This window comes from Perognathus longimembris, chromosome 16 (genome assembly GCF_023159225.1).
Source record: "Perognathus longimembris pacificus isolate PPM17 chromosome 16, ASM2315922v1, whole genome shotgun sequence".
Classification (NCBI taxonomy): Eukaryota; Metazoa; Chordata; class Mammalia; order Rodentia; family Heteromyidae; genus Perognathus; species Perognathus longimembris.
In genome coordinates this window covers 4,182,622-4,191,584 of record NC_063176.1, presented here as the reverse complement: position 1 = coordinate 4,191,584, position 8,963 = coordinate 4,182,622, and positions in this window count along the sequence as shown.

Below are 8,963 nucleotides of genomic sequence, written 5' to 3'. Positions count from 1 at the left end.
ACTGATGCGACATAAACTTATTATTTTTTTATTAGTAATCCTAAAAATATTTTAATTAAAATGTTCTTACTCAACTTCTTTCGTTTTCCCCCTGTGGCAGTGCTGAGGTTTGAACTCAGGGCTTGGTCCCTGATGTTCTCTCGTTTTGAGCAGTGCCTCCTGAGCTTTCTGCTCTGTTTATCTTGGAGGAGGGGTCTTGCCTTTTGCCACAGCTGGTGAGACCATGATCCTCCTGTTTCCACTTGCCCCTAAACTGGATAAGCTGTACCCCACCATACCTTATCCTTTCTGGCAACATTTTTTTTTTTCGTCTGTCATAGCACTTGAACTCTGGACCTGCACACTGCACACTGCACATTGTGCAGCCTGGGCTCTTCAACTCAAGGCTAGTGCTCCAGCGCTTGAGCGGCAGTGCCATAGCCCTTTCTGTTTGGATGCGATCCTCTTTGGTTTAAGACTGTCATTAAGCCATGGTCCTACAATCTTGGCTTACCAAATAGCTAGAATTACAGGCTTGAGGAAACATAACTGGCTGGACTATTTTCTTTTCTTTTTTTTTTTCTGAACCTTATGATGATGTTATTGGGTGACTTTATAGGCCTTTGCCATTTTTTTTTTATTTTTTATTTTTTGCCAGTCCTGGGCCTTGGACTCAGGGCCTGAGCACCATCCCTGGCTTCTTCCTCTCAAGGCTAACACTCTGCCACCTGAGCCACAGCGCTCCTTCTGGCCGTTTTCCATATATGTGGTGCTGGGGAATCGAACCAAGAGCTTCATGTGTAGGAGGCAAGCACTCTTGCCACTAGGCCATATTCCCAGCCCCCTTTTGCCATTTTTTAAAGCCAGAGTTGTTTGAATCACTGAAGAAATGTTGGAAGTTGTGGATTTCATCATGCACCATCTTTGATAATAAACATTGTTATTATGTTTCTTTATATAAATACTTTGACATAGGAAAAAATAAGTAGTGATGAAACACTTTGGGGCATGGTGTCTCAAATATGTTATATGTAGTAATAGCTGAGCACTGAATTCCACATAATTATTCAATGTTTTAATTCTTCAGCAAGTGTAACAGTAAATTCCATACTTTTGTAGAGATACACTTTTTATATGAAAATATTGGAGAGAAGAAAAAGGAAAGGACATAACACACCGCAGAGGTCTTCAAATTTAAGTCTACTTGGACTACCCATGCTTGCCTGTAAACATTCTTTGCCTTTAAAAATTGAGATAAAAGTTCCATCAGAGTATAAATGCATTTCTTGTCGAATAATTTCTTCATTTTCGAATTGCTAGCAAAATTTACTTATCAGCCAAACTGAACTGATCACCAAGAAAATATTTCCACACATGATTTCAGATTTAAATTTTTGATGAGTTCTTGTACATCTACCAATAAATCTTTTGCCTTTACAGCTAAAAGATAATGCTGTCAGAATTTCTTTTATTCTTACATTTTACTATGTCACAAAAGAAAACACTGAAGTCAATGACTTTTTTCCTTCCAAAGTAACAGTGTCTGAGAATATATGAATGTATATTTGAATTCTATTATTTCTGTATATCAGCCTTATACATAGATAATTTCATTGGGTACACTTGTAGCATTCTTAATCAGAAAAAATGTTTCTTTAATGACTGCTATTTTCAGATTGTTTACACCATAAAATCTGTAACTTCACTTGAATTGTATTAACTCTAATGTAGAGAAGATCCAATGCAGTGATTTAACAACCTTTTTGCTTAGCATAAATCGACATTGGGTAATGCAGACTGCAGTTTCTCCCTAATATCAAGGTATACAAATAAGTTGTTTTGCAAGACAGCAGTGTTTTGTACCATGTGCTGCAATATTATGAATATTTAATAAGTACTTGAAAATTTTATATCATGTGTCTTCTTATCATTTTCAACTGAGTTTATTTTTCCCTCTTAAAACAGATAAGGTGATGTAGAGAGTGAGCTTCTTTTGCTCGAGCTATAGGGTCACATTCGGCCAAAAGGGCAAGTTGAGTTGCTTGATCAGTTACTTTATTGCCTGCTGTCAAAGGCCCTGGGAGACCAGAGTGAGCACAAATATGTCCTATATAAAAGGGACAACGTCTAATTAAAATATGTTGTTGGATTAAGGAAAACAAGCGAGTGGCATTTGTAGTTGGTTTAATATAAGGTACAGTTTCAAGTAAGGGGATGGAGTGGGCAATATAAGCGCTATCTGTATACAAATTAAAGGGAGTATTAGGTAATTGAATAAACACCTGTAAAACAGCAAAAAGCTCAACCATTTGTGCAGAGCGATAAGGGGATTATAGGAAAGTGGTTTGGTTGTCAATAGGAAAGGCTGCCATTCCATTTGAGGATCCATCAGTAAACACCAGGGAAGCGTGGGAAAGAGGTTGAAGAGAAGTTTGAGTGGGGAAAACAAGGGATTGGTATTTTAAAAATTGGAGGAGTTTATCAGCAGGGTGATGATTATCAAAGATTCCTTGAAAGGAAATACAAGACACCGTCCAAGCGTCATCATTTTGCATTAGCCACTGAATCTGGGTGGGAGAATATGGCAATATTATTTTATCAGGGTCTCTGCCAAACATTTTTCTGCTATGTTCTCTTCCAACTTTAATTAGTTCCACCACCCAGGTGGCATAAGGGGTGAGAACTTTAAGCGGGGAGGCAGGTAAATGTACCCAAAAGAGGGGTCCCTCTTGCCAGAAGACTCCAGTAGTGTAAAGCTGGTGGCACAAATAATAAATTGGAGGGGTTTATTGTAAGAAATAAAAGTTACTTGTTGATTTGTGATGGCAGTTTCCACTATCTTTAAGGCCTCTTGGGCGGGGGCAGTTAGTGACCGACTAGAGGTTGGATTTGGGTCCCCTTTAAGGATGTCAAATAAAGGCTTAAGTTCGCCAGTGGTTAGTTTAAGGTACGGCTGAAGCCAATTAATGTCTCCTAAAAGTTTTTGAAAATCATGCAAGGTACACAAATGAGAAGTCTTAATCTGTAAATTTTTGACTAGTAAAATAATAAGGACCTAAAATAAGACCAACAAATACTTGCCAGAGTTCTGCTGTATATCAAGGTGTACAAATAAGTTGTTTTGCATGACAGCAGTGTTTTGTACCATGTGCTGCAATATTATGAATATTTAATAAGTACTTGAAATTTTTATATCATGTGTCTTCTTATCATTTTCAACTGAGTTTATTTTTCCCTCTTAAAACAGATGTAATTATTTTTTAAAAGTCCAAAAATTAGGTAGCTTCAAACAGCAGTCATTTTAGTTTTAGCCCTTTGCTAGGTAAGTGTATTGTAGTGGGGCAGATCTACCCACCTGCTGCTGATGTTAACTCACATCACTTAGTCACCTTGAGGCTTGATGTGGTGCTTAAATTCATGTGTCAACTTCACTGAGCAAAGTTGCCCAGACAACTGGTTAAACATTGTTTTAGATATTTTTGTCAAGTTTTTTTTCTTTTGCTGACATTAACAGATGCCCCTCAGTAGATGAGTGGATCAAGAAAATGTGGTACATATGCACAATGGAATTCTATGACATTGCCCCATTCGTAAGGAAATGGAAGGACTTAGAAAAAAATCATACTAAGTGAAGTAAGCCAGACCCAAAGATACATAGACTCTATGCTTTCCTTCATTGGGAATAATTAACACACATCTAGGATAATCCTAACAGAAGATCACAATAGCTCAATAGCTATGTCCATATGGACAGATAAGATGATGCCAAGCAAAATAAACTCCAAGTTATGGAAACAAGTGGTTTATCATTGTTGTTATTTTCAACATTCCATGTGAAAACATGCCTTCCTCTTTTGTCTTTCTTCCCCATGGCTTTACCCTTGATGTCACTGTAACTGATTTTAGTACCCTGGATACTGTATATGTATTAGAACTGGGGAAGAGAATGGGAATATCAAAATTGAGAGACTAAAGATAAAAAAAAAATGTGTGGGGCACGCCCGCCCAGATGCCTTGCATTAAGAGGCAATTAGCTGGCCCCGCCTCCCAGCCTTGGGACCACGTGTAGCCAAGATGGCACCCGGTGGTGAACCCTGAGGCGGTCCTGTGGGCTGTGACATTGAATTAGGCCTCCCCTTAGGGTTGGTCCCTCGGCCCTCCACTCTTTTTCTTTTTCTTTTTTTTTTTTTTTTTTTTTTGCCAGTCCTGGGCCTTGGACTCATGGCCTGAGCACTGTCCCTGGCTTCCTTTTGCTCAAGGCTAGCACTCTGCCACTTGAGCCACAGCGCCACTTCTGGCCATTTTCTGTATATGTGGTGCTGAGGAATCGAACCCAGGGCCTCATGTATATGAGGCAAGCTCTCTTGCCACTAGGCCATAGTCCCAGCCCCGGCCCTCCACTCTTGACGGACAGCTCAGGCCTCCCATCACAGTCCCTAGATAGGTGCGCATACCCCTCCCCTTCTGCCACTCTCTGACCTGTTTAAGAGTGGCTCCTTTCCACCATTAAACTGAGTCTTTACACTGACTTGGCTCCTGGACTGTCTGTGTGTCCTCCGACGAAAGGGGGGCTAGGTGTGGGCAGTCTGTCTGCCCTTTCTTCTTGGCTTGCCCGGTTGGGGCGTGTTTTCCCATCTCTCCCACAGGACAGGGAAGCGCAGGAGGCTAAAAACCCCGATATTTGGCACCCAATGTGGGCAAGGAGTACGTGCGAGGTGAAACTATCAGCGGGCCAGTCCAATTGAGTTCCGAGGTGGGGGTACCCCCGAAAAGATGGGGCAGGCTCAAACTCAGCATGCTGATCGAGCACTCAAAGCCCTGGGCTTCATGCTAATAAACATAGGTTTAGAGATCTCAAACCCCCAAGCCGAAAAGGCCTGGGAGACCTTGAAGCACACTGCACCCTGGGTGGCGTCTGCCGACTTTTTCAGCCTAGCTACTGGGGTTGGAGTAGAACAAATGGTGAGATGGAGGGAAGTTAGCTTGGGAGAGGAGCTCCCTCTCGCAGTCTTCCCAATCCTCCAGGCCCTTGAGGCTTGTTTTTCCCCAGGCCCCTAGGGGGGAGCATCTGGGCCTGGGAGGGATCTGCGGGGGGAACGTCTTGGATGGGAGGGAAACAGCCCTCCCGCTGCCCAGGAGGAGAGGGTGTCAACACCTCACTCTGATGAGCCCGTAGAGGAGCCTTGGCCTGATCCCTGGATCCCAGGCCAAGTCCCTTGGCCCCAGGACGAGAGGCAGATGAGGGAGGTGGGGGGGGGGCGGCCTCCACCACCTCATCACCCCTCCTCCACCGAAGGCTTCCCATCTTGAGCAGACTGGGAGAGGATTACCCTGGGGACAGTAAAGGTCCTTTTAAGACACTCACTCCTCCCGCTTCTGAGGTGGCCTCAAAGAGTCTGGAAGCATTTGCTGAGAAATGTTTTGGATGGAAGGGAGGCAGCCCCCTGGCTGCCAAGGAGGAAAAGGGCTTATTTACTTAATATCTGCTTCAAAAAAGACAAAGAAAGGCTTTCGGTTCTTGTTGATGTTTGCTAAGTTTGGAGATTCAGTTAAATTCTGATTGTTGTTGGCTAAATCTGCTTTGAAAGAGACAAAAAAAAGGCTTTCTGTTCTTATTGTTCATGTTTGCTAAGTTTGGAGATTCAGTTAAATTCTGCTTGTTTTGCTAAATCCTAAGTTTTCTCTAACATTGAGCACATGGTGGACAATAGAATTGGTTGGGGGTGGAGCCCACCCATCCCCCAGGTGATGGGCGTGCCAAATGCCTCAAGGCTGGGCAGGGACTTGGAGACTCCGGCTCCTGATAACCCTGACCCCCACCCTTAATGAAGGGGTCTTGCTGTGAGCCTGCTAAGGCTCTGACCAGCTCTGCCACCATTAAGCCGTGCCACGTGTCTGTTCTGTTCGTGTCCTGTCTCCCATCTCCTGGACCTCTGGTCCTAGCATCCCACTTCAGCTTACCATTGGAGCTGAACTGGTTTCTCAAAATGTGGCTTCTCCATTTCCTCGCCAGATAATCTGTGAACATTTTTGTTTGCTGGAAAAGTTTTTGTTTTCTAACTGACCACGTGGTTCTAAGATATGGGCAAAATAATATCATTTTGCCACTGGAATTCCAGGAGACTTACATGGCCAATTCAGAGAAAGAAAATTTTTTCTAAGCGCGCCCAAAGCTTGTGCACAACTGTCTGTATGTCTGTCTGTCTGTCTGTTGGTAAAACATGTAAAAACTAGCATCATGGTTTAAAAATTACTTGACTTTTTAACTACTATTTTAACTTATTTTAAGTCTTAATTGATCTTTGCAGCCTGTGGGTGGGGTCACAGTAAACAGCCTGGAGGCATACTCCAAGCCAAAAAAACCCCCAAAACTCCAAAAGGTTCCAATATGCAGCATGTGGTATAAGTATAATGATGTAAAATCAGTGTGTTATTTTTTTATGTCTATCTATGCTAAAAGTCAAGTGTATATCTGATCCTGACAATTCTTTGATATCGACTAAGATTTTGCTTCTCCATTTTTCTCTCCTGTGCTCTCATAAACTTTATAGGATCAAGGGACCAGAGTCATTGTGGAACAAGTGTGCAAATGTGGCTGCTAACCTCGATTTTCCTGACCCAGAATTAATATTTTGCTTTATAGGATTCAGGTCGATATGTGTGCTAGCTGTGTGGACTGTGGACATGTGTGCTAGCTATGTGACTGTGGCTACAGGAAGCTGCCTCCATAATCTGCTCCCAAACTGCCTGGTTTTACTGATTCCTTATTCTCTCTCTCTTTCATGGAAAACTGCTCAGGGAATCTAGGAGTCCTGTGAAGATTTTGACAGGCCCAGAGTGCTCCTGCCCTGGCTCTGCCCAACCCCTCCCAAGATTAGAGTTGGGTTTATAGCAGACCTATCATGACAGAGTTGCAACCGAGGCTTACTCCAAGGTTAAAAGCATCAGAGTTGTGTTTGGAGGCCACAGGGTTGCATTGGGGTAGCATTGGTGTCTTCCCCCTCCATGTCTCAGAAACTGACACGGCTGCTGCAGAGAGCCGACTTGGTTGGCCTTTGGTCTATGTGGATTTTGTGACTAGGAAGATGGTTAAAGGCCCAAGCCTTCTAAAATCTGTTTAAAGTTGTCATCCTGCTTAAACCAGTAGGGCACCAGCCTACAAAAGCCAGAGTACGCAGAGTAAGCAACCAGGGAATACTGGGAGATTTCAAATGTCTTTAACCAGTCTGTGTAGAAATTTGCAGGCAGCCCAGCAGGAGGTATGACAATCTATCCAGGGGACTCTGAGAGATGCCACTACAGCCTTGCCCAGATCCAACCCATCTCTCCTGCCTGCCTCCATCACACATGACTAACAAAGCCTGCTGATTCAGGATGGAAGACACAACCACTTCAGATCTGCTAAAGCTGAGACCTTTACATTGTCCCAATCCTTTGCCCTCTTCATTGTAATTCATTTGTGCTCTCTTCCACCTGCCAGTAAGGTTAAATGATATGATTTGATTTGATGACATATGGATCTCATTCAGTCTGCTGTTCTCTAAGTATTACAGCAGAATGCTAACAAGTACTTGTTGGTCAATTCTTGACAAGGTACAGGTAAGCTCTAGTCAGAGCCAGGAGATAAAGAGGAATAGTTGTTTACCAACCTAATGTCCATACCTGTCCATTTTCCATCTGGACAGAAACTTGCATTCTTGCCTTTGTTATGTGCTATGCATATATATATATATGCCTCTGACTGGTTACTCCCAACCAGTCCATTACCCCTAAACACTTCCTTCCTGCCCCCAGTCCAGTTATCCCTCCGTCCTTGTAATGGGCCACAATTGGGTTTATGTTCCAAATGGAACTTTTCTGGCTTGTGCCCAGGGTGTGTTCTCCCATGTTATTCATGTTAACTGGTCCTGTGAACTTGTCAGCCTTTTGCCTGACCTTTTCAAAAGTCTCTTTTAACAGGATAACATCCCTCACCGACGTCGCCACCTGGGAACTTGCAGTTCAGGCCATCCTCTTACTACACTGCTGTGCCCAGCACAGATCTGGACCCTGAAGACCCCCAGCCCCAGGGACTCCTTGATGTGCCCAAGCTGCAGGAGGCAGCCAGAGGAGACCATGACACCCTTTGGCCCTGATAACCATTCTCGTGGAAATGATGAGAACTTTTACCAACCAAACTGGACGGTACCAGGCCAAATGATGAATCAGGGACCCCTGACTACTTCGCCCCTTTTCAGCAGGAAGTAGCTCCAGAAGACACAACCTCTGCCCATACTCCCAGCCTGGTACCCCTCCTCTGTTGTTAATAAAAAACAAAAGGGTGAGATGTGGGGCACCCCCGCCCAGATGCCTTGCATTAAGAGGCAATTAGCTGGCCCCGCCTCCCAGCCTTGGGACCACGAAAGGGGGGCTGGGTGTGGGCAGTCTGTCTTCCCTTTCCTCTTCTTGGCTCACCCAGTTGGGGTGTGTTTTCCCGTCTCTCCCTCAGGACAGGAGAGTGCGGGAGGCTAAAAACCCCGATTCCAATGCAGCAGCAATACTTACAAAGGTAAACCAACTGTACAACTCATGGGGGGGGGGGGGTCGGTAGAGGGAAGGGGAAGGCGGGAGAAAAATGAGGGAGGAGATAACAAGCTGGATAAGAAATGTACCTACTTCCTTATGTATGAAACTGTAATCCCTCCGTACAACACTTTGACAATAAAGAAATAAATAAATTAAAAAGAAAAGAAAGTAAAACCATTAAAAATTTATTGATTAAAAGGCTAGGTGTAACATTTCTTTTTAAATATGCTGTTTTGACATATTTATATATAGTTAGTTTTGTAACATACATATGCGTTATATTTCGAAGTAAGTAACAAGATATCCACTATGTATAAAATTTCTATTCCATAAGCAAAGCTATGAGAATCCCAATAATCTGGAGTTTTCATATTAACTAAGCACTACGGGGCTTCATCCACATGGGGGCAGCACAGGAT